Here is a 22,333-nt window from a genome sequence, read left to right on the forward strand (position 1 = left end):
CTGCCGAATTTACTCACATGTCAGAATCTCCCAGGTGGTACTGGTTTTGAAGGCATGAAGGGATCACGGAGGGCAGCTGAGGCTTGGCACTATGAGAGGCCAGGAGAGGCCTTTGGTGAAGGTGCAGTCTCAGGAGTAGTTGGAGGACAGGGTTAAAAGGGTCACACAGAAAACTTTCAGCTTGGTGCTACAAAGAGGGCCCAGGAGAAGCTTATGGGGAAAGTGCAGCTCAGTGGCATAAGGCGAGAGACCCTAGCATTCTGGAGATGTCAGTGCCGTGGAGGATCATGAACAGCAGCTGTGGTGTTGGAATGAAGCCTGCAGGAATTTCGAATGTGCTTCAGAGGGTGGAGCTGGAGAAGTGACCACAGCCCCTGGAAGGAGCCCAGGAGGTCCTGAGTGAATCCCAGGTGTTGGGCACAGAGTTATTTACACTTTTGGAGTTTGGTTTTGCTTTGTTCAGATTGTGACTGTGCCCTGGTTCTTCCCTTTTAGAAGTATTAAAATATTTAATTAATTTTTGGTTTGACAGGAGACTTTGAATTTTGAAGATGTTTGATTTGAAAAGTGTTGACTATTTTAAAGAGACAGAATTTTCAGGTGTTTGAATTTTTAAAAATTCGGAATTTTAAAATCTGGAATATTTAATTTTTTTTTAGTCTGGACTATTTTATATTGTGATGTACCCCCTCTTTGAACATTCTGGTTTTTATTTAAGAAGTGATTTACTTCAATAATTTGATTTGTTACTACTTGAGAAGTAGATTTTCTTCCAGCATTGGGTGTCAGTGAGGTGTAAGCATAGAGTTCCTGGTCCTCACTTCCCTCTAATGGAAAGCAATTCAGAGACTCAGCAGTAAACATCTTCTGTAAACTCAGCTCCAGAGGAAAAAAAGAAGTGAGAACTTATGTAAGCCCTGCTGGAGGCATTCCCATCTCCAACACTGTTCTCTAATAACAGGGTAGACCAGGTATTCCATCTATGAGCAGTAAACTATCAAAGAAGAGAAACAGTTTTCTCGTTGGTGTTATTCATAACAAGTTTTTACATACTTTTTTAATCTTCAAATGTATGCATATAAAATATTTGCATAGATATTAATGTTAAGAATTGAAAAGGGGGGCTGGGTGGTGGTGGTTGGGTGGTGGCGGCACATGCCTTTTATCCCAGAACCGGGGAGGCAGAGGCAGACAGATCTCTGTGAGTTTGAGACCAGCCTGGTCTACAAAGAGAGTTCCAGGATGGCCAGGGCTACATAGAGAAACCATGTCTCAAAAAACCAAAATACAAACAAACAAACAAAAAATAGGAAAGTAAAATTTGAAAATACACAAAAACATTCTCGAATAGCCTATCTTCTGAAGCCCTACAATTGTTATTCATGCTTGAAGATGAACCCTGGACGCCTATTGAAAACATGTCATAATACACTTGTGTTAAGGAGAACTCCAGAACTGAGGTGGTCTCTGACTCTGGTTTTGGAATTCCTTTTTTAACTTTACCTTGGCTATTGTGTTGACATTGCTAAGCAAACTTCTATTTCAGAGTGTCCGCTGTGAGGGCAGCAGGGTCAGTAGTATCCACTAACTTAGGCTTTAGGTCTTCCTCTGACCTCTTGACTGACCATAGCTTCACCCTGTTCTTATCTTTAAAGATCTCAAGGATCTTTGGCATGTCAGGCTTCTTTGGGAGGCTCTTAGCCAAAGTCTTTCCAGTACGAGTTTTTGTTCTCTTCTCTCTGTAAGCAGATTGACAGCAGACATACTTTGGTGGAGCATCAATGGCACGGGGGTGGGAAGGAGGTGGTGGTGCTGCAGCAACAGATGTGGAAGAATCTAAATGTTCTAACAGTTACAGATGTGGAAGAATCCAAGTGTTCTAACAGTTACAGATGTGGAAGAATCTAAGTGTTCTAAAAATCTCTGTTGCTCTTACAACAGAGGGTCACAATCTTGGCAAGCTGAGCTCTCAGCAAGCTCATTCTTGAATGGGAGATCTTCTGCAAGGCCTTCTCATTGGCCAGGGTCATTTTTGGAGGATGCTCATCTTGTAACAAGTTTGGGAAGAAAATAGGCTTGCTTGGGGGCTCCTCAAAGCAAGGAAGGCCATCCTCAAGGGGAGGCTTGAACCTGACCTCCTCCCTCAGTATATTGAACACATTCCCTCTTCTGTAGCTACACATCCAACATCAGGAAAAGGTGCCGCCACATCCTCTGTTGGAAGGGTGGGGCTCCATTCTGCTGCTTGGTTGGTAGGTGGAAATTGACCTCTTGGACACTGAATCAGAGATAATTCAGTACCAATTTTCTTTATGGTACTTTGAGATGAAGAGATGAACCCTGTGGTTTTCCAAAGTACCAACTAAGTGCTTAAATACCATCCTCATCAGGCATTTAGTCCAGCCCAGCATTTTGAGTCTTCTTAACCTACATGTCAAGTAGCTCAGGCATCCATAGCAGCACATGGTCCACAGAACACACTCTGCTGCTGTGATGTTCCTGTTAGCATGAGGGCTTGGGGATGAACAAGAAAGGAAAGGTTGTGGCTTAATAATGATGTAATTCTGTATCATGTTCACAAGAGGTCAGTTGTACTGGAGAGTTTCATGTCATCTTGACACAAGCTAAGGTCATGGCAGAGAATGGAGCTTCAATTGAGAAGATGCCTCATTTTCTTAATTAGTGATTGATGGGGAGGGCTCTGCCCATTTCAAGCCATGGAAAGCAAGCCAGCGAGCAGTACCCTCCATGGCCTCTGCAGCAGCTCCTATCTCCAGGTCCCAGCCCAGCTTGAGTTCCTGCCATGACTTCCTTCAGTGATGGATGGGTTCAGAAATGTAAGCCAAATAAACCCTTTCCTCTCAAACTTGCTTTCGTTCATGGTGTTTCCACATAGCAATAGTAACCCTAACTAGGACACAAGCATATGAGAATAAATATAATTTGAAGTCATATGATCTCTTCAACTCTTAGGCTTATTATTTTTTATTATAATTTTTTTCTGTCACTTAGGCTGTGAGCCAGAACTGAGCTGGGTCATATACCTCTGGCTCACAAGCTTAGGCATGTTATTTGGAATTAGATGCCTTCTTGGCATCCTCATCTCTACTGTTGCCTTGTTCCTCTTTCTGGTTCTTGGTATATGACATATTTCTGATCTTTGCTCCTTTCTGTTATGATTCTAACTCTGACCCCATCAGTTTTGTCTTCCTATGCTGTCTGTATTCTCTCATTCTGGGTACATAGCACTTCTTCACAGGCAAAATTCAGCACAAACATGGTAGTAGCAGATGCACTGACTATAGCCAGTATGCTGGGTTAGGATAACGGTAACCAGGGGAGGAAGAGGGCTGTGGAATCAGGAGCTCACAGTGAGAGGCTAGCACAGCTACTAGGCAGGGCAGAACAGGCAGATCAAATCCAGAGTGTACACAAGTCCCATGAGTCAGAGTCTCCACCAGGGGACAAGTCAGGAAAGAAGATACAGCTAGAGCTGGACTAGCATTAAGGTGAGAAGCTAACAGTGTGGTGGCTCAGGTCAAGTACACAAGGCGGGATTGAGATGTCAAGTTAGGGGGGCTACTTAATAAATGTTTGTAACCCTTTGTGATAATACTAAGGATGGGGAGTTACAGGAGGCGGTGGGAAGGCAGTGAGATGCAGACTGCTGCCCTGCCTGCTGCAAATGCTCTGGGCTGACATTTTAGGGTACATCGTATTTAGGGTACATTCCCTTCCATCTCAGGCCTACTTCCTCATTCCCATGACTGCCAGGGGCATCATCTCGTCCTGTGTGTTACAGTTCTTGCCAGCTGCGTTGCACTGATGTCACTTGCTCTGTCTGCTGCTTAGTGATTCTCTTATTTATTGCACGTTCTCTTCCTAATGCATCATCCGAATGGCCGCTCTAGCCCTGTCCCTTCCAATCAGCCTCAAATCTTGGTCCTTGCTCATGACCTTGTCTTTGATTTTCCTAAGAATACTGGGGGCATTGAATGGGAACTCCTTCACTCCTCACACCTGGCCCAAACACCATCTCTGCTGCCTCTTAATGGCTCCTGAACTTTTAACTGATGTTTTTTTCCCCCTCTTGACTCAGATAAAAAGGCAGCCTTCTTCCCTTTGAGTGCTGGCCTGCTTTTCTGTACTCTAATTTACTTCTTTCTCTGCTCAAACTCCTTCAGGTGGCTCTTTGCCTCTGAAATTCTCTCCTTTCGAAGTAAGGATAGTGAGATGGAAGAATTAGCTCAAAAGAACCTGGTGTGTGTGCGTGTGTGCATGTGTGCGTGTGTGCGTGTGTGTGCATGTGTATGTGTGTGTGTGTGAGGGGAACGCAGAGGCCCTTGTACTCGCCTTGTACCCATCCTTAGGGGAGATGCCACATGTACTTTATAGCCTGATGACCTCTATGCTATTAATAGGTCAGAGATCACATTTGATTCTAGGCCTTTTAGCTGTAGAATTGTACTGATTTGCCTGATTGCTTCCTGGAAACCTTCCCCCAACTGTCCCGTGGTTTAAATATGCTGACAATGAACCACCTGGCATTCGATTCCCCGAAGTCTGATCTAGGTTGACGAAGTCACTCTGCACTGGGTCTTCATTCTTATCTCTTTGTGTGGTTCTCACTGTCTGGCACCTGCAGGGAGTCCTCATGTGTGCATATAGGCAGGTGTTCATGTGTGTATGGGAGCAAGTGCATGCGTATGCAGGTGCATATTTGTGTGCATGTATTTATAGGACAGAGGTCAAGCTTTGGTATGATCTCTCAGTTCACTCACCTCGTGTTTTGAGACAGGGTCTCTCAATGACCCCTGGGCCTTGTTGGCTAGGCTCTCTCTTTCCAGTGTTGGGATAACAACCTTGTACCACCATGTCTGGTTTTTATTATGGGTTCCAGAAAAACCACACTCTGATCCTCATGTTCACATGGCAAGCACTTTACTAAGTCATCCCCTCCCCTAAAAGAGTGTTTTATCTATAGCCTGGGTCTCATGCTTCTTTACCTTTTTTGTTTTATTCAAAAAAGGGTTTCTCTGTATCCCTGACTGTCCCGGAACTCGCTTCTGTTGATCAGACTGGCCCAGAACTCAGAGATTCAACTGCCTCTGCCTCCTGAGGGCTGGGATTAAAGGTGTGTTCCACTGTCGCCCTTTGTCTTTTAAAGTATGATTTTCTGCCTATAAGACCTGCTGGGGTAATGGTAGCACAGAAGTTGTACGAGTGGCCAATCAATGACTGGTCCAATGTGAGGAAAACCCAGAGATCCAGGATAGCACCAAACACACAATTGACACCCCCCCCAAGAAAAATACTCCACAAAATGATTCCTAATTATTCTGCTATACGCAATAGGTTGGTGCCTAGCCCAATTGTCATCAGAGGGGTGCCATCCAGCCATTGATGGGAGCAGATGCAGAGAACCACAGCTAGATACTAGGTGGAGCTGTGAACCCCACAGCTGGTGTATGTGTAAGGGAAGACTGTAGGAGTCAGAAGGGTAGAGGACACATGAGAACAACAACCCGCAGACATAATTAAGAACTCAAAGCAGTTCCCAGGGACTGAAGTGACAAACACGGACCCTGTATGGGTCTGAGCTAGGTTCTCTGCATAAGCCTTGTGGCTGTGCAGTTAGGTGTTCTTGTGGGACTCCTGACAGTAAGAGTAGGGTATCTATGACTCTTTTGCCTTCAGTTGGGACACTTTTCCTTCTACTGGGTTGCTTTGTTCACCTTGATATGAGGGTATATGCATAGTCTTTTTGTAACTTGTTAGGCCATATTCAGTGGATATTCCTGGGAGGTCTGCTCTTTTATTGGAAGGGAAACAGAAGAGGAGTGTATACACACACACACACATACACACACACACACACACACACACACACACATATAAGAAAGCATGATTATCTTCTTTCAAAGAACATGGTCATGAAGAAACACCTCATTTTTACCTAGGGACTTGTCTATAACTTAGTACAGGTTATGTAATATTCGTATATCCTATTTTCCCAGAATTCTTCTTCCTTTTCTTCCTCAGATAATTATTATTGCTTGTAGCACCTTCAACTTCCCAGGCTTCCTGACAGATACCTCCAGGTGACTGTGAGGTCTCCCAGGTTCCTGCAGGTGCTCAGGCCACCTGTGGTCAAATCCTGTTTTTTTTCTTTTTTTTTTTACTAAGCATCCCTTGAATGCAGCTGGTAAAACTGTACCCCAGCTTCCTTGCCCGTCGGTAATAGAGCAGTAATAGTTCCTCTGTGGGCAGCTAGCAATTGTGGCTCATAGGCGTTATAGCTGGGTAGGACTGCTGATTGCTTCTCGCCTTTGGAAGCTTGCATGGTCCTCAGGGAGGGGTCAAAGACTGGGTCCTGTGTCTGGAATGCACAATGTCTTTAGCAACAGGAATTTACTTTATTCCTTTGTAGTGGGGCAAACAAGAAAAATTGCAAAAGTCTATAATGTCTTGGGGATCCCTTGGACCACCTTGACCAACTCAAAAGGGGGCTTCTCATGCCTGGTGTTGGGGTTTTTGTGAGATGGTCTATGGCTCTTTTGTAAGCATTGTCAGCTTAGATGGGAAAATTTTATTTGAACTATTTATGAATATCTATACACCCACTTACATGTATTAGAGATATTTTAGGGGAGATAGTTAATAGTATTATTCCTTATGCCTTTTCCCAGACATTTTACTACTGTTTCATCCTTGGGCAAATGAAGTTCTTTTTAATATGCATTTCTTGTGTGGTACTGCCTAGCTTTCCTCTCAGCGTTTCTGTTTTAGGTTTCTAGTTTAAGGCTTTCATCCATTTGGAATTAGTTTTGTGCAAGGGGACAGCTTACAAGTCTAATGTCATTCTTCTGCAAGCGGACATCTGGTTTTCTCAGAGTTATCTGTTGAAGATGATTTCTTTTCTACAGCATATTTTTTGGCATCTTTGTCCAATATTAAATGGCTGATGTTACATGTACTCAAGTTTGGATCTTTGATTTTGTTAATTGGTCTACATGTCTGTTTTTGTGACAGTGCCATATTGTTTTTAATACTGTGGCTCTGTAACATATCTTGAGATCTGGGATGGCAATGCCTCCAGCACTGCCTTTTTGTTCAGGATTGTTTTGATTCTCAGGGTTCTCTTATGGTTCCATATGAATTCTGGAATTGTCTTTTCTTATTACGGTGAATAATGAGATATGAATTTTGATTGGGATGGTATTGAATCTGCAAGTATCTTTTGGTAAAATGATAATTTCCACAGCATTAATTCTTCCAATCAATGAGAATGAGACTTTATTTTCCCATTTTCTGGTGTCTGTCTCTTTCTTAAGAGTGTTAATATTTTCACTATAAAGATTCTTCACCCTCCTTGGCTAGGTTTGTTTCTAGACATTTTATTTCTTTGAGGCTACTATGAATGGGTGTGAGGACAACACTTTTAAAAGAGTGGCCAAAGCTCAAATAAACATTTGCCGTCAGCTTTTAGACAATTTTTCACCCCATTCCGTTCGCTGTGTTGATAGTTGTTAGAAATGTCTGTACAGTCAACCTGCTAATAATGTGTTTCTCACAGGATGGGCTGCCAAGTGTGGAGTTAGTAAATCAGAGGGAGCCAAGTTAAAGGTAATAATTAGGTTTCTATTCACGTGTTACAGCAGTGCAGGCAAGAGGCAAAAAGAGAGGCAGTAGTTGTTCAGTATTCGGTTTATCTAAGGGCTGGCATGGTTGAGTCTTGATGAACACTTCCAAAGAGACCTTTATCAGTTGTTCTCAACCTGGGTTGATACCCCTGTAGGGGCATCGAATGACCCTTTCGTAGGAGTCCCTAAGACCATTGGAAAACACAGATGTTTGTATGATGATTCATAACAGTAGCAAAATTACAGTTATAAAGTAACAACAAAAATGATTTTGTGGTTGGAAGGTCACCACAACATGAGAAACTGTATCAAAGGGTCACAGCGTTAGGAAGGTTGAGAACCAGTAGCCTGTATGAAAAAGGCTCTGGTGATGGTCTCATCTCTATACCTTACATTAGAGAGATTTGGTAAAACTATATACAAAATAATTACATACATAATATTACAATATACATACACAATATGTAGTTACACATCACATATATTTACATATTTATGTATAGACACACATATACAGTTACATATTACATACATACATACATACATTACACACACATACATATTTTGACACTGTGAATTATTTACCACTAGCAAACTCATCGGCAAATTTGTGACGCCAATGATCCTTTCTTGGTACTGAGATTATTCTGGAGAAATGTCCTTAACAAAGTTCAGCTAGTAATGTCAGCTGTAGTCACAGTAGTCAGTCGTGGTCTGCACATCAAGTCTTGGGACTTAATCTACATCGGAACCTTCATACCTGTTTATCTGCATTTCTCCCATCCTCTTTGGTAACCAACATTCAGTCTCTGCTTCTGAGTTTATAATGGGCGTATTTAAACTCCTCACCAGTACTAGTTGTCAGGAGGTAGAAATCACAAGCAGTGGGAAATCCTTCATAAATGTTACAGTGGTTGTCGTCAGATAGACATAATGCAAGGAACCGAAGAGAAAGAGCTACTGTTCACCTTGCTGGAAGTATGAAATTCTACAGTCGATAAGGAAAATATCAGGGAGCGTCTCACAAGATTAAATACACTGTGTCTTAGGATCCCACGCTCCATACTCATATATCCTAATGCTTATATATCCAGTCTCCGTCTTGGAAAGATCCCTACACTCCACGTTCATCACTATTCACAACAGCCAAGATCTGGGAACTCGAAATGTATGGAGAATGACGAGATGAAGAAGATGCAGTGGTTAGAGAGAGTGGACCGGCATTCAAGATGAAGAGCTGGGAGCTCTGCCATGAGCTGCACCGCAGATGAACCGGAGGGCACTGGGCTACGCGAAGTAATTCACGGAAAGACAAGCATGCACGCTGTGATCTCACCACTAGAATCTAAAGTACTCACATGCTTGTGCTTTAATGAACACTGGGCATCAGAGAAAGAAAGGGAGAAAGGCTGGAATAGGGAAGAGCTGGTAGCACAGAAAGCAATGCTTTCACTGCGGTGTTCTTTTCTCCTCTTCTCTGACCTCATAAGGATTGGCCTTAGAAATGCTGTAGAAGGGAGGAGGAGGGTGGACAGGAAGTGAGGGGAGGGAACGGGGAGACAGGAGGGAGGCCTAGAGAGATAGTTCAGTGCATAAGAGCTCTTGCTGCACACACGTGAGGACTGAATTTGAGCCTGTAGCGTCCATGTAGAAAGCCACATGTTTCTGTTACCCTAGTGCTTGGTGGGGGGCAGAAGAAGGAGGATCACTGGGGTTCCTTGACGACTAACCTTCCTAGACTCACTAGTGAGAGATCTTGCCTCCAAAGGTTGCTCTCCTACTTTGAGCACCCATCATGATTGCCTGTTCTATGATGCTCCAAGCTCTCCTAATAGTCACGAGAATGAAGGGCTCACATCCTCCCTTCAGGGCCCCATCCTATTTCTTGAGCATGATGCTATAACTGTCTTAAAAGCATGGGAACAAAAGGGTTTACTTCTCCCTCCAGGGCATCATGGCTGCCCATCACAGCTGCCAAAGCTGTGATGCTGATTACTCTCCCAATGAAGCTCTTTTGAAGGCTAATTTGTGTCAGTTTCTTTTCCACGGAACCTCTGACATCTTTTATAATTTATAACAATTCTTAAAAATTATTTTATTTTCAATTAGGTATCTGTGTGTGGAGATATATATATATATATATATATATATATATATATATATATATATTTGAGTTCAGGTGCCCATGGAAGCCAGAGGTTCTAAATTCCCGCTGGAGTTGAAGTGTTGGTGATTGCCTGCTGCCCACTGCTGATGCTGGGAACTGTGCTAGAGCAGGATACCCTCTTACTGCTGAGCCATCTCTTTCGTCACTATTGTCTAACAGTTATGACCCACTTCGGGTTTTCATGAGTAAGCCATGGCATGTTAAGCTCATAACAAGTTATGTAGTATTCATTCAAATCTGAGGTATTATTGTTATTGTTGCTCCATTAGAGTGGAGATCTGGCTCTTTGGTTGGTGGCAACGTTCCTTTGAAAGGACCTTCTCAACAGCTGAGCTAATTGGTGTATCACTACTTTGTGTCCTAGAGTTTTGTCTCATTCACTACTGCATCCTTCTTGAAGCTTACAATATGAGTTCCTTTCTTTATATTCTACTGATTTTCATTTTTAAGGTTGATTATGACAAGACTTCTGCAAGAAGGTGGTATAAGCAATACAATTCTGGAAACCATTGAACACAAAGAATGCAGTGGTCTATTTAAGTCCTCAAATGATATCCTTATTCAGAAGTATAGAAATGATTTTCATTAAAGAAAATAATTTTCCCCAAGAGGACTTTTCTTTGTTAGTGAAACAGTAAGGGTTGACTTTGAGGACTTGAGGATTTATTATACTTGTATAACTTATAACTTATGACTTGGAGAATAGGAAAACATTTATGAAGAAGCAAGTATGACTATTGCTGATATTTCATGTTATAAAATCATTTCTTATTTGGTTTAAGCCCTGATTTATTATGGAATCAAACATCCATGCATTGGTACTACTTTGTAAGTTTAAAAATAGTACTTGGACATACAAACAACACAGGCACACATCTATTATTTGAAAACCCCCTTTTCCAAAAATGATGGGGGGACCTTAGATTGAAATACTGCTTTAAATTCTTCAGTTCTTAAATATTTTCCTTGAAGACTTTGAAGTGATGCACGTTTGAAAATATCTTTATAACTCCTGAAAGATGTGTGAGGTGCTCTTGGTTTGGCATAGCTGTGTTCTATAATATAAGGAACTTCTATTCTTTATAAACCAGTTGGAAACGGCCAGGGTTTTAGAACAGGAAAGTAATCTGTGAATATCAGGTGATGAATATATTCTTCCTCAGGATTAAGAATCCTGCTTTACTGAAAACAAAGCATTCATCTTTTAAAACAAAATAGGCTTCCTATGTTTTGTTTAAACTATCAAGATTCTCCTAGAAGCTGATTGCTTCTCCCTGAGAGAAAATAAAATCAGACAAAGTTGAGAATATGATGCAAATAAAAAGTCTTTGGTATGTTAAATTCATAATTGGCCAAAGTACCGAGTCTAGATAAACTCAGTGCTCAGCTGTGGCTGGTCATCTTTATTGACCTCGCAGCATCCAAGGCTCAAGAAACTTCACTGAGGAAGGAGGGGAAAGAACTTAAACCAGAGAGGATGGTAAGGAGAGCTATGAAATGCTGACTTTTGGACATGACATAGGTATCTCACATATGAACTCGGTAGCTGTGGTTAACCGAACAAGGCCGGTGTAAGATGAAGCCAGTCTAAATTCCAACATGGAATGAGTCTGGTATTCGTAGTCTCTACTCTATTGAAGGAGTATTAGCAGAGGGAGGGAGAGCATTTTCCTTTGAAGGCGGGACTGCTGATAAATGGCCCCAAGGATGGCCCCATACATACCTCATGTGCATTAATTAATTAAAGGGTTATTAACAACACAAAGGGAAAAAAAGATGACATGAACCCAGTAGGGGAGGTAGGGGATGAGTACCAAGGGAGTTGGAGTAGGTACAATCAATACAACTTGTATAAATGAAGCAACTTTCAAAGAATAAAAATTGCTTTGTCTTTAAAAAGCCAGTGAGATTTGAGCATGCCTTAGCACGCAGTTTAATGACTATCAATCACTAAGCATACAATAGACACAAATGAGGTAGTTTCGGATGAAGTGTGAATTTACCATGCACATGAGTCGTGTGCTATGGACACAATGACTCCATATACAGAGAGGGAGCACTCAAAAAGGCAAATATATTGAATACAGGATTCAGCTTTGCATTGCCTATTTGTCACTTCAAGTAAACCCAGATTTTTGTCTCTCTTGGGTGTGCAGCAACCCCACTGAGGATGACTGGTCAGAAAATAACCATGATGCTCTTTAGCGTCCATAGCCAGCAACTGCATCCTGGTAATGCTACTTCACATTGTTAGTCCTTTAATCTCCTGCTCCCCCAGGAAATTGCTTAGCACACTCTCCTCTCGAGTCTTTAGTGCTTCGTTTTCCACCCTCACACACAATAAAGCATTCCCCTGTGTAATTTTATCAGAGATCAACCATGATGATATCAAATAAGCTAAAACGATCTGTTCCTACCTGAAGAACTCAGTGTCCTGTTCCTCAGAACCACCAGAGTTATCTTTTTTTTTTTTTTTTCAGGTTCTGAATTGGTTTTCATCCCAGTGGCCCTTTTAATCAGAAGCTCAAAGATCGGCCACAAAGGACACAGAGCTCCCTGACAGCTGTGCCAACACCTGTGGACAGCAGGGTTCACAGTGACCACAGTGTAACAGCAGGACATCACTGTGCATGAGATACCCAGCCTGTTTTGCCTTTGTGTTTAGATTTATGGGATAACGACTCTAGAAACCAGGGTTGGTTTGAGAACGCTCTCGGTGGCCACATTAAAAGTTAAAAAAATCTCGCCTTTTCCCTTCTGCGCATTTGCATAATTGGCTTCCCCATGCTTTTCCAGACACAAGAATTTTTTTTTTTAAATTTGAAGGCAGATATGTTCTGAATGATGGTATTCTTTTAATCATCATCAGACTAGAAAGGGAGTCTCATTAAGTCCTCTAACTTCCTCTAATCAATGTCCCTGAAAGCATTTTTTGAATAAATGAATTTTATATCTTTTCTGTGTGCTAAAAATTATCTCTCCCTTCTGTTTATAAGAAATGAATAAGGTTTTGAGTTTTTTCCATTTTGCATTAAGTATCTAACAGCTAAGAAATCATTGTTGTAGGTAACCTACCATCATTGGGTTATAGGTGGCTTATGTTTCATATAGTGTATAGTTAACAGACATATTTGCATGATTTTCTAGAACACACTGGAAGAGCTTGCACAGTTCAATGCAGTGCTTGATACAAAAATTGTGTAGTTATTAAAATTATTTTAGGAGATCAAAATACTAGGTAAATATGTATAATATATAAAGAAATAATAATTAAGTACAGTTGGAATATGTAACAATTGTAGCTTAAGCTGCCATTGATAACAGAAACTGGCTACCTCTTCAGAAGACCTGCTTTTGATAGAATCTATTAGAGTTCATCACACTTGAACATACCCACTCTCACCCTAAAAATACCCCTCCCCAATTGGAGACAATATTGTTTTTCCAAATAAACATCTCTGAAATGACAATTAAAAAATAAATCATGATATAGTTATAGTTTGGATTACTATGCAGCAATGAGAAGGGGCCACTGCATGCAAAAATAATCTGTGAATTTTATATGTGATGTTGCCTGAAAGAAGGCAGATATAAAAAAGAACATGCCATGTATCTGTTTGTGTAAAGATCAATACTAGGAAACAGTGTCCAATGATTCAAGAAGTCATTTATGGCTTGTGTTTCTAAGGAAGTTCCAGACTTTCTGGAATGTTCTCTCATCTGATGAGATACTGACTGTGCACTAATCTGCACAGAAGTTTGGTTTATGGAAGCTGAGCAGGTGATGCAGTTGTGAGCTGGGCCTTTTCAACATGTGTGTTGTACTTTTGTATAAAGTTAAAACACATAGATATCACTGAAGAGTTTATTATGAGCAGAGACCATTGAAAGGTCTCAGTACTGGGCAGCAGTTCTTCCTTGCTCGCTGTATGACCTTCAGTGTGTGCATGGCTACAATTCCTTTTTCTTTGCCAGGCCTCTTCTTGTTGTTCAGACTTCGCATGTTATTTAAACTTTTGGAGGAATAAATTATGGTTAATGTGTCCATTTACATGCTCTCTACAATTAACTGTAGTTAGTAGTAAAAACTCCAAGTCCCAAGTGTAGACAAGCTGTCTATCACCATCAGAGCAGTAACTGGAAGCAGCATTGGTGAGTGTGGCGTGAGTGGAGGCAGGGGAATGGTAGCGTTGAGCTTTTTTATGAAGAATGCTGATGCTCAATGATTTCTTTTGTTTGCATTCAGTCTTTGTCTCCAGGGCCTGCATCAGCATCTCCCAGAGCCCCGGAGCATCTGATAAAAGCAACACTTGCTCTTGATTATGGGCATTTCTTGCTTTCCGTTCTCAGGCTGACCATTTTCCTTCTGGACATAAACACCTTTCCCCCAATGCTGTTATAAGCTATGCAGATGTGCAGATTCAAGTCATCTGCAGATGTGCCTTCATCCTGCTTGCCTGAGAGGTAACAGGTCGCCTTGTGTGATGTTTGGAGAATTTTAGCCCTTTGTTTAGTCACAATCTATCAATCATCTTTTCATGCAGATAATGAATAGTATTCTCTGGCTTCAGGGGTGTCAGAGGTCTCTCTGATCCTGTTATTCAGGGCCACCTCGAGTCCTCAGGAATTTCTGTTATTTCTAAGGCATTGTTAGCCACATTTTTATTTCTTTGCAACACAGATTCATACAAATGAAAAATATTAAAACATCATGGATTCTCCTTTCCCACTATATTAATATGAACCACCTCATCTAGATGAGAATATAATATCTTTTGCAGAAATATTTGCAAGGGAAGGAATTCAGTTATTTATAATGCCTATTTAATTTATGCCTGGTTTTGAAATGAAATGAAAAATAAAATGAAATTTATGCCCAGGCCATGCTGAAGCAAGAATGGGCAGCTCTTACATGGCGGTTCTGTTGAACTTGTCCATATATTAGGTTTCATGGTCTAAGTTGATGAGGATGACTGACCAGGTCTCTTCCTCAAGAGGGCACCAGAGCTCATTACAGATGGTTGTGAGCTACCATGTGGTTGCTGAGAATTGAACTCAGCAACTTTGGAAGAGTAGGCATTGGTCTTAACTGCTGAGCCATCTCTCCACAGAGGAGTGAAAAAGCAATTGTACCCATTGTGGCGACAGCAACACAATTAATGATTTAAAGCTGTGCAACTCGAGAGTTTCCACTTTTTTGACTAAGCCCTTGATGATTTGAGAACCCACAGGTGAATTACTTCCTATCATCCATTCTCTTCTCACCAGATTTTAATGTGAGTTAAGACTCAGAAGGTCCCAGCAGGAGATGGGGTCAACCTCAAACCCCTGCCCTGAGGTGTTGCTGTTTTCTAAATATTTATCAGAAGAGATTCTTCACTGCAGCTCTCCTGTGGACATGCATTCAGGCTGTTGAGCATTTCCAGAAAGAGATATAACCTTGCTTATAGAACTAACGATACCCAGACACAGTCAGACTCAGCAGATGGCAAAGGTTACCCTCATGCTCACTGACCTTGCCTCATTTTTACAAGACAAAACCAGAGCACTACTTAAAGACATGTTGGAGGCAAAGCTAGAGGTGCAGCAAACATGGGCTGCCCACAGCAGAGCAAGCAGGCGTGGTAGACAAGGATGTGAAATATTTGTCTTTCACAGTGTTTTCTTTGGAGTATGAGACAATGAAGGTTCTCATGGACGTTCATGATGGTACATAACAGTTAACAAAGGGATTTGATCTTACACATTTGGTTACTGGAATATGAACCCATATTTAAAATGTGTATAAAACAATAAGCTGACTTCCTGTTGGCTTGGTCGCTCAGGTTTGTGGTCATGACTAACTATAAATATTGATGTTTGGGGTCGTTGTACCATGAACAGATTTTCAAAGTATTGTTTGAAAAATGTTTTATGTTTCTGTGAATGCTGGATTGCTAACTCCAGATGCTTTGGAAATCAATGAAGGTTCACTCACCCATTCATTCATTCATTCATTCATTCATTCATTCAGTTACTTGGTGCATGTCACTGCAGGCAACATAGATGACTTAGACACCATATATGTGCTTCAGACATTTATCACTTCCTAAGTGATGTTGGGGATGTTCTATCGGGAACTCACCAAGGCCAGCTGGCCTGGGTCTGAAAAAGCATGGGATAAAACCGGATCCGGTGAACATAGAGGACATTGAGGACTACTGAGAACTCAAGAACAATGGCAATGGGTTTTTGATCCTACTGCACGTACTGGCTTTGTGGGAGCCTAGGCAGTTTGGATACTCACCTTACTAGACCTGGATGGAGGTGGGTGGTCCTTGGACTTCCCACAGGGCAGGGAACCCTGATTGCTCTTAGGGCTGACGAGGAGGGGGACTTGATTGGGGGAGGGGGAGGGAAATGGGAGGCGGTGGCGGGGAGGAGGCAGAAATCTTTAATAAAGAAATAAATAAATAAATTTAAAAAATAGAAAAAAAAGAAATATAAGATAAAGTCTAAATGAAATTCTTGCTGGAACTGGTGTCTCAGTACCCTGCGCTGAGAGTCAGTCCTTGCTTTCAGGGAAAGAAGGAGATGTTGAATTGAGTCTTGAAGGGTAGCTAATAAGAATGAAGCTCAGGAGCACTCTGGGGGAGCACTCTGGGAGAGCAGAGCCAAGTGCACAGAGCCGCGGTATTGACACGATATGGCCACTAGAGGGAACCTGCAGGTAGTGAGACTCAGGGCAGAATGAAGTGAGGTGGGAGAGAGAGAGAGAGAGAGAGAGAGAGAGAGAGAGAGAGAGAGAGAGAGAGAGAGAGATGCGGTTATCTCGTCTATCTGTCCCTCCTTTTTCCAACCGGAAGATCTCAGAGTAAAATATCTTTAGTCAGGACCATACAGCCAGGTTGTCTGGGTGTGAGACATCTCAGACCACTATGATTGACCTTTTGGTTTTCCCTGTAGTCTATGTAAGAGCAGCTGCTGAGTTGAGAGGCAGAACAGGAATCCTAGACAGAGATAGTCCTCATTATTGACATGCAGGAGGCAAACATTTCCTAGTTTTGTAAGTAGATGATGACCTCACCTTGTGTCAGGAGGTATGGCTTCTCAACACAGTTGGCCTATAGGAGGCGAAGGATTCGGAGCAACCACAGATAAGTGTAACCTGTTTGAGTTTCTGTCATGCAATCCATTTCCCTCTACAACAGCTGCCTGCTCAGAAATGGACATTTGGTTCCACTGATTCAATAACAAGTATTTCCCGAGATTGGAATTAGATTGCAATGAAATCGTTGGATAAGGGCTAGTGCTAGAATGCCGGCAACTGAAAGCTGGCTGTCCTAAGAGGTGAAGGAGGACCGAGACTGGCTAAGTTGATGACAACGTACTTGCTCTACAAGCACAAGGACTTATGTTCAACAACTAGAACCATTGTAAGAAAGTTAGACTTGGGGTGCAGGCTTGGAATCTACAGGTAGCTCTCTGGCCACTGCTAGTCAGGCAGCATAATCTACTCAGTGAACTCCAGACCAGTGTAGGGGGTAGACAGAGAAAGAAGAGCCTGAGGAATGGCACACGAGGCTGCCCTCTGGCCCTATCAAGCCCATGTATACACATCTACCAGTGTTACCTGCCCCCCATACACACACACAAAGAGAGAGACAGAATAATGTTAACAAAGCAAAGAAAGAAAAGAGGAAAGGAGTGAGAAGAAAGATGGAGGTAGAACCTCAAGGGTACCCATCACCAGCTGTTACCTGTGTTGCCCAGTGGTGGCTTACCCTGTCATATGATGTCAGCAGGCTCATGGGTCTCTGGTGTGTGCTGCTTGAGCCCAGCATCTTAGTGATGATGTGAATCCCAAATTATGAACAACCCCTTTGCATCAGCCTAGACCACGTTTTTCTACCGTGCTTCTACTTTTGAACACAGCGAAAATTTTATTCCCAAAGCCGAGACGCACTTTACTTATTTAATTCGGAAGGAAATGCTTACTTTTTCCTTCTCACTGAGCTCTGCTGAGTCAGGATTTCTTCATTCAGTGACTGCAGGTCAATTGACACTGTCTGAAGCCTTCTGGACTCTGTCGTGCAGTGGATGGAGGGTAGCAATACCTCTGGAGCCGAGCATGGCACCAACAAGGTCTCCACAGCTTGCCTGCTGAGAGCCTTCACTGTCTGCCAAGTCCACTTCTGGGTGAACGACCAACTTGGAAGCCTGGATAGAGCAGTTATCCTCAGTAGTTTTCTGTGTTCCTTTCTGTCAGCCCATTATCCTCAGAAGGGGCAATAGATCCTGACAGGTGTGCTGAGCCGAGCAGACTCCGTCAGCAGGAAAAGATAGCTGCCAGCGCCACGCCGGGGCAGGTGCCAGGGAAACAACTTTCCTTCTGATAGGAACTTTCTCGGGATAATGAAACCTCCCGAATCTCTCTAACGAGGAAGGAATTATGCATTGCATATGGCTAGTGTAAGAGTAAATGTGGCAGAAAGTGTGTGTTTCCCCTTAGCAGCTCTTATCTTTTTATACACACACCACTATACCGTCACATAAGTATGTTATTTTTGGATTTTATATTTATACATTGTAAGCGTGGACTTAGGCTTTCTTTGCCATACAAATCATCTGGTTGAGTATCAGTGTATTTTGTTCAGCAAGACTTATTTGAATTATTCTTCAAGGCAAGCTTAAATACATTCTGGGAAATGCATAGATAAATAAACAAATGAGAAAGAAGTTGATTTGATGATGAAATTAAACATGTTCAGTGACCGGATTCTTCTTACTGGTGCTAAGATTTAGAGAGATCAAGAAGCAATGTAATCCAGACATTCATATGCAAGGAAGAAAGACCTTCTAAGGGAGAGTCAGGCTGGGCAGCAGAAAGGATGCCTGGCCAACATCCAACCAGCTCAGCAGCTCTGTCCGGCTTCAGATACAGCATGCCATGGGTTAATACTCTATAGCCCCCCTTTTTTTTTCTGAAGGAAAGAATCACCTTCAAGCCTCATTATCTTCATTACACCATCGTCAATACCTACAGATCAAGGGCTTCCTACAAGCAACTTTCATCCGAAAAAAAATAAAAGGCGCTCTGTAGATTCCTGGAGCCCAGTGGGTCCCCCACGGAGCTGTGAATGATTTGTGTGGATGCTTCCCTCCGTGGCACTCCTCCCAGCACTGACCTCTCCTGCTTCAGTCCAGTCCCCGAGAGTCAGACCTTTCATGTGGATCCAACCTGCAGCTCACTGGCTGCGCGCAGCTATAAAAACTGACTTAGAACATTGCAAGAGTGTTTTATATTTATTATTATTTTATAGCTCAATAGTGTGGTTCTTGAGAATGAGCTTTGTAGATGATGTTGCTTTTGTTGCAATGTCAAAAGCGTGGACATGCCTACTGGATCCTGTGCACACAAGCTTTCTTTTTTCTTTTGCATCCAAAGCCCAGTTCCTTCTGACGGGCTGGCTCTCTAGCCTCTGCCTCATGGTGGAAGCACCAGGAAGGAGGGATTAGACTTGCTATACTGATTTCAATATTTACCTCCAATTAGACTGATGGGAAAGCCTGGTTAACCAATTATCTTTAAGAGGTGGGACCAAGTTAGGGTGTGGCTTTCTGGGACGTGGAGATAAAACAGGCACATGGCCCAGGGGCTCTCTGTGGTTCCCTTGCCGCATAGCTGAGCGTGGACTTCTCGTTCTGGTTTAGTGAGTTTTCCCCTTATAATAAATAAAATTATAATTGTTTATCTTTTAGCTAGCCTGGTTATTTCCCGAATTGAGTTAACTTCTACATTAGACTGCTCTTTACTCTGTTGTGTTTCGTTCTCTTTGTAAAGCAAGAGTGAAACTCCATTGAGCAATTGCTTAAGAAGTCCATGAAAGGTAGACACTCCCGTGAAGTTCTACATGCAGGAAAACATATAAGAAAACAGGCTTGCTTATATGAGGCTGTTGATTTTTGACATGCAGGGTGCCTCTTGTTATTTCATAATTAAAAACCCACAGCTTGGTTGTACACTGACTAATGAGCAAACATACTTGAAATGTATGTGCAAAATTCAGCCCCTGGTTCACAGCCATTTAAATAATTACTCTAGGTTTTTTGGAATACACAAGATTAATCTTCTAGAATAGACTTGCTAACATGAGATTAAAAATAAAAAATCCTACAAAAGCATTTGAACACTCCCCACCCAGTAACAGTTACAAGAATGCGATGAAATGGAAGACGGCTTTAGGGAAACATTGCAGCCCCTCAGTTTTTGTTGTTTAACAAAAGAAATATCTGCCTTTCATGACCAGGACAGCATAGTCACTTGCTGAATACCAAAAAACTGTAATAATAAAATGCCACTACTACTACTACTAATAATAATAAAAATAAAAATAAAACTAAGACTGTGTGTCTTGTGGCAGAAAGGGAATATGAGTTTGTCAGAATAATGGAATTCTAAAAAGATAAATCTGGGTCAATTTAAACTGGCTGGGGTCTAATCTAACTCTGACTGGATCTGCTGCAGATCCAGGGCCGTGACTCTTGATAAAGTGATTTAAGAGCAGATGGGCGGCTTAGATGGGCTTCGGGATTTATTATCCAAAGTGAGGTCTGCGACTAATGGGAGAGATGGGCATTGCATCCATCCATCACCTCCCTTCACCCGGGGAATTAGAATCATAAATGTGAATGTTGCAGTGGCTCAGAAAGAACATGGTGTCCTCAGCTTGGAGAATCTGGGGGACAGTGGCCTGAGCTCAGGTCTCACTAATAACCACATAGCAGTGATTCTAAGTAGATCTTTGAGTTTAAGTTTCTGTCGCTTTTCTAACAGTCTAGTTACTGATATGGGTTGAACTGCACCTCGCTCTAATGCATCCTTATGTTTAATGAATCCCAACCACCTCATGTTAAACTTCTCAGGGTCTTCTCAGACTGGGACAGATCTGTCCTTCATAGCCCTTGTCACAAACCAATGTAGCCAACACTCAGACTGCCCGTCATCTGTAGACTATGCGTCAATACCTGCCCGTCAGTTACACTACCTAGTCTCGTGGTTCTCTAGCGGCAACTCTGGGCAGCAAGCTGGCCTTAGAAATATGACCTGTGTTCTTTTAAACCTTAGCTGTCTCCACGCCTGCCATCTCTGCTTCAGTATTTTTCTTTGTGAAATGATTGTCACCATCATTCTGACCTCAGGTTTGGTGTAGGGACTGAGCTGAGGTGTGGAAAGCTTATCGAAGTCTATCTGTAGTTGCTCACGCTTAGTCATAGCAACTGTCCACTTGCAGAGGAAGCCAGATGGTGTGTATAGAGCACACAGCAGTGCCTGGCATGGGGTAAATGCCAAATGCTTGCTTACTATTAATTTCATCAAGCTAATCATTGTAGGTGGTTTGATATTAAAGACTAAAAAATGTCTCATTTAAAATAAAGTTTTGAAAAGTCATTATTTATAAAAGACAATAATGGGACAAGCAATCTGACAGTTTTGACAATGTCGTACTGCCTGGAAACGTTAAGAAAAGTACTCAACATAATGTTTCCTTGTCTTTGAGCTCATTCATGCTCACACTTTTGTTCTTATGTATTTCTTTAAACAAGCACACCATGGTTTTATATTCCATCAGTACCTTCCAGATGGACTATTGCACTTTAAAAATGTCTTCAATATTGTAACATATGGAAGGTGCGGGTTTTCTTTGCCTGATTATTTTTGATTTTTCATCATTTTTTTATTCTGTCTTCCCGAAAGTAATATGAAAATTGAAAATATCCTAGCCTACTCTTACAGGATGTCTGGTGAAATTAAAATATTGAGACTTTCATGATTCATTAAAATGATAGTCTCTTTAATCAAGACAAAATAATTCTCAGTGACTTCAGCTATCAAAAGAGAACTGACATTTAAGCTGTTTCAAAAGCAACAGAAGAATATTGCTTTCGGTAGTTAAAAGAAGTTCTTTCAAAAATGTCTCAGTTTTCTTAGTTAAAGGATCGTGTGTCTGGAGAGATGGCTCAGTGGTTAAGAGCACTTGTCTTATTTTGTAGAGGATCTGGCTGGGTTCCATTCCCAGCAGCAATAACAGGCTACCAACAGGGGCCTCTACTCCAGTTCCAGGGAATTTGACACCCTCTTCTGGCCTTCATACATTTACATCTGTACACTCAGGCATACACAAATACATATAATAAAAAAATCAGAACTCTCTTCTAATGAAACTTTTAATCTAAGACATCATAGCTCAAAATTCTAGGAAGGAGACTGCAGAATACTCAGTGGGTTCTCAAGAGGACTACGGATACCACTTTCAAACATAAGGAAAAAGAGCAACTGTCCTTCCCCCATCCCTGTGCATGTGGGTGCTAGTACCTGGCTAGAAGGCTGCTTCTGCAGTGAAAAGGAGACAATAATTTTGTGGTTTGTTTGACTGTGCACAACTCTTACTATTTTAAACAAGGAGCTATAATCAGGCAGGGTCATAGACTTAATAGCCGTGAATCACCTAGGGTCAGGATGGGTTGAGGAGCTGTTTCAAGG

General features: G+C 41.9%; 1 pseudogene; it reads right to left on the reverse strand.

Annotated features, from left to right (window-relative positions):
- Positions 1-229: 229 nt before the first annotated feature.
- LOC130890410 (mitochondrial fission regulator 1-like) lies at positions 230-2,411 on the reverse strand (annotated as a pseudogene).
- Between the last annotated feature and the right edge of the window lie 19,922 nt (positions 2,412-22,333).

The sequence above is a fragment of the Chionomys nivalis genome, chromosome 19 (genome assembly GCF_950005125.1).
Source record: "Chionomys nivalis chromosome 19, mChiNiv1.1, whole genome shotgun sequence".
NCBI classification, from domain to species: domain Eukaryota; kingdom Metazoa; phylum Chordata; class Mammalia; order Rodentia; family Cricetidae; genus Chionomys; species Chionomys nivalis.